This window comes from Elephantulus edwardii, unplaced genomic scaffold (assembly GCF_000299155.1).
Source record: "Elephantulus edwardii isolate Elephantulus edwardi_28Jun2011 unplaced genomic scaffold, EleEdw1.0 scaffold00024, whole genome shotgun sequence".
In the NCBI taxonomy this organism is placed as follows: Eukaryota; Metazoa; Chordata; class Mammalia; order Macroscelidea; family Macroscelididae; genus Elephantulus; species Elephantulus edwardii.
Genome location: NW_006399774.1, coordinates 9,487,934 through 9,492,712, shown reverse-complemented (window position 1 = coordinate 9,492,712; position 4,779 = coordinate 9,487,934).

Genomic DNA, 4,779 nt, shown 5'->3' with positions numbered 1-4,779 from the left:
GACTGGACGGCACATAACAACAACAACAACAATACTGGATAACCAGAGTGCTCCTTGCAGGCAAGGGGTGTGACACATGTTCACATTTACTTTGGGTACGTGCTGCAGACGGAGGGGAAAGTATTTTTATAATTATTGGCAATGAGACAGACAACCAAGAATAGAGATAGAATAGAGAGCATAAAAACAGGGGGCGAGCAGTTCTCACTGAAGGGGCCCCTTCCAACTTCCCTGTATATTTATTGAAAATTATCAGGAAGTAAATCACAAAGAGAATTCAATGCAAATGTAACCAAGCTCTTTCTATTGAAAACCTTCCCCTGACTCAGGAGGGAGGGGTCAGCAAATACAATGCAAGAATCCAGGAAACCCTTAAGGATTGCCTAGTGCCTCAGGGGGAACTCCAGCTTGTACCTGAAAAAGCATTTGGTTTCTTACAAATATTTAGTATTGGCTTCCCCTAGGCATGTTTTCAGTAGTCATTGGAGAGTGACAGCACCTTGGGAAAGGTAGAGGGTCAATGAAAGAAAGGAAGACCCTTAAAGAGATGGATTGACTACTGATTACCACAATGGACTTGAGTACGGCAAGATTATGAGGACAGTGAAGGATCGGGCGTGCTTCACATCTACTGTTCATAGAGTTGCTATGAGGCCTCGTTGACTTGATGGTAACTACCAGCAAAACACTGGTGAGTAAGAAAATTAATTTAGCCACGATTGAAGTCTATTTCTCAAATGATGCTCCAACTTCCTTGGGACAGAGGATGCTGCTTTTAGAGTGGAAGACTTTTCTCAGGAAGTTGCTTTCATGCTTCCCAGATGAGAGCAAGTCAGAAACATGTGACACATAGCAGGGCCTTGTCGAGAATCCAGTGTAATTAGTTATCTGATTGTCAACAAAGCTTTCTGCTTCTTTCAGAATCCATCCCTTGAGTGGTAATGTCCTCAAATATACATTTGGTATTGTTTTTGACCAGCAAACCTAAAGATACCCTCTCAAATCTGTTGTAACCTGATTTCTGGAAAGGATAAGTTGCTTATGAAAACATTTAAACTTAATAAGCATCCCTATGACTCATCTGGGTTCCGCTGGCGGTATTATCTTGATGACATGGCCAGCCTTCGTGGCTTCCTGGCAGACTTCGCCCAGGAGGGAGACAGGAAGGCTCATTCACTGCCCAGAAATGGGACCACTTCGGGCAGCACCTCTCAAGTGGGATCTGAGGACAAGCTATATAGGACTCGCCTAAGCATTTGTCAGAAGTTCAGATACCACCCCAGCTCTCCCAATCTAGTATCTCGTCAGAGAGGAGTCCCCGAAATTCCCATTACAACAAGCATGTAAAAGTGAATTTGGAGTAGAGATAAGAAAGAACCTAAAGACCTCTGATTTATGAAACTTGAGAAACTGTAAACCCCTTGGCACGTGCCAGAGTAGGACTGAGCTCCACAGGTGTTTCAACAGCTGCCATCTTTCAGAGGTAGATTAGCTGAATTTTCTTCACAGTACTGATGAGCGGATTCAACCCTCTACTGCAGTAACTGAGATCAAATCAAGTGACTCACCCGAAATTTCATCCTTTTGTCTCTTCTTTTCTGGCTGCATATGTGGCTCAGTTGTTAAGACTTCACGTACTGAGTTGCAGATTTACTAAAGGATTGAGATCGATGTACTTACTTTAAACCTAGATGCACATAAGCTCTTACTGTTCTTATTCTCGACCACAGTGGCCTTTACTGGAGGTACTACTTCATGCTTTTTAACATTAATATGTCAAGCTGCTGAAAGGTTGAAAGATCCAACCCACCCGGTGCGGGGCAGAATAACGATGGGCAATATTATCCCACAGAGATTTACAGTCTTGGAAACCCCAAAAAGAGGCACTGTGAGTCAGCCTTGACTCAGGGCTGGTGGGTTTGGGTTACTTTACACACACACACACACACACACACACACACTCTCTCTCTCTCTCTCTCTCTCTCTCTCTCTCTCTCTCTCTTTCTCTCTTTCTCTCTCTCTCTCTTTCTCTCTCTGATAAAAACACTTGGATGACTCAGGATAAACCTGTGCTGTAATTTTACTGGAAATATCACTTCGACCCTTTGAATGAGGATTGCATCCAACAGAGAAAACCTACATACAGTCTTGCTCTTCTTCTCTGCCCTTTTGATTGTATTAATTATCTCATCTTAAAAAGAGGCTCTCCATTTCCCCATAAAAGCCTCACCAAGTGCACTCGACGCGAACATTGCTCTCCTACGTAAGCTTGTATGCTTGCACAAATAACACCTTGTCTCTCTTTTAGTGGCCAGCCTACAATCTGCAGTAATTGCCAACAAATAGCAACCTCTAACAAAAACATGAGGTGAACCTTTGTGGAAAGAAAAAGTGCAGAAGAAATGAGAAGAGCTTAACACCCACTTAGAGCTTAACCTTGACGTCATACCACATAACCCAGATTCTTCCAGTTAAATAAGACAGCACATCCTGTAGAAAGAAACACGGCACTTTCTTCTAGGAAAAGAATGAGACTTTAGAAAATTCTGGAAAATGATGATTTAAGCCAGAACTTTTTTTTAGAGGAAAAAAAATAAGAACAGCACAGAAGGAATGTTTATCTAAATCTTACTGCCCGCTTCAGAATGTCATTGCTATTGTGATGTGTTATCGAGTCAGAACAGACTCATAGCTGACCCTCCAGTGGGTTTTCAGAAGCCGTGAATCACGTGAGAGATTGTCCATCTTCCGCACGTAGAGCAACTGGCAGATTCAAACCTTGTGCCTTTGGATTTGCAGCACAGCTCCTTACTCTTAGGCCACCAGAGTCCTCTCTCATTTTGGCACACCAACATATTATTAAATGTCTACCATATATAATACGGTTTAAAATAGTTTAACTTCTGGTGACTCCTGAAGAAACAGCATGATGGCAAATGTCAAAGGTCAAAGTCTGCCATAAGCTTCATGAGGTTAGAACCTTGAGCTCAGTCGTACCAGAGGGAGCCCTAGTAGCTGTGTCTGTAGGGAGTTGCACTGTTGACCCAAAGGTAGACCCTCTCTGGTGGTTCAATTACACTAGTGGTTCCATGGAAGAAAGGCAGACTTTCTCATCATGCATGACTAGAGACTCAAGTGCGTGAGAGCAGCAGGACTTGTGTCGAGTGCTATGAGTTGTTTCACACTCATTGGCAATGAGCAGAAATACCATTGTTAGTACACGAACATTGCTGTGAGAGAGACAGTGCAGATCCCCCAAAAATGTTCATAAAAGATGGAGCGCAAAGCAAAGGGCAGTTTGTTCCCCAGAAGGTTACTGGAGGGAGTTTGGCCACACCCACCAGTAGCAAGACTGGAACAGCCCAAGAAATGACAGAATGTCCTCATCTAATGAAATCCACTTTGTGAAAAAATGGGTTGTGACAATAATACAGAATCATATATCTCCTTTACACAGTTCTGTCATGTATTATTGTCATGGCAGAAGTCCAGAAGGAAGGCTGCACAGTGGAGTGGACTTGCGGGGAGAGATTGAGAACTTTTCTTTTACTTTTCAAAGAGAAGAGTGAACTGGGGGGAGGACGTGGGCAGGGAGAAAAATTGCAACAGTGAATGAATGGAAATCCTCAGTCTCTGTAAACTTTCATTAAAATTAGCACCAAAAAGGAAAGAGAAAAAAAAATAAAAGAAAAATGGGTTGTGTGGTCAAAACAATCAGTTTTTCCCCTGTGGAGTTTCATAATGCATATTAGCATATCAAGACTTCAAAAACGCATCTTATAAAGAAACATTTAACCTCCTTAAATAGGGCATTTCTCCAACTTGTTTGATCTCAGCACATTTTCCATCATGTCTTGTCTATGCATATTCAAACAAACACATCTACACATTAATGATAACTGACATTGTCCAAATGCATGCAATGATAAGTTGAGGTTGATGGCACAGATTTGGGAAACCAGCTCACAGGATTCAATCCTGAGAGAGGAAAGTAAAGGAGAAAACAACCAGAGACAAGATCATCGACATCCTCGTATCTGTGGAAATTTGAGGATGAAATGCATTCAAGAAAGGATACAGAGAATCATTGAGAGAAAGGAAAGACAGTACAAGAGAGTAGAAAATGAAAGTCCTTATGACATGGGTAAGAAGGACTGAGCCCTACAGTTTTTAGTAAGAAGAGATCCTTGATCCTGATGTAGATTGATTGATGATATCTCTTAATCACGGACTCTGTGCTAGGCTGAGGAACCTTAGTGACATAATGTGTAAAATTTCTCATTGTTAAAGGAAAGATTGACTGGCAGAAAGAGAAGAGGTTTGAACCCACCAGCTGCTCTGTGGGAGAAAGAGGGACACTCTTCAGAAACCTGATGGCTGGAGTGTGGCTGCCTTGAGCTGGAACTGACTTGACGACAGTGGGTTTTTATGTTATAATGCATATGAAGCAGCAGCCAAGAAATCAGACATCACATATTGCTCTGGACAAATCGACAGGGCAGGGCTTCTTTAAAGAGTTAAAAGGTAAAGATGTCATTGTGAAGACTGACGTGTGCCTGACCCACAATGTGATATTTTCAGTAGCCTTATACACCTTTGGAAGTTAGACAGTGATTAAGGAATTAGACTGAATATATGCTGCATGTGAAATGTGGCATTGAGCAAGAATATGGAATACTCCAGGGAGTAGCAAAAGAATAAGATAATAATAACAATAAATACTATTAATAATAATAAATAATAATAATTAAAACACATGTGAGAAAGGCAGGGACAACA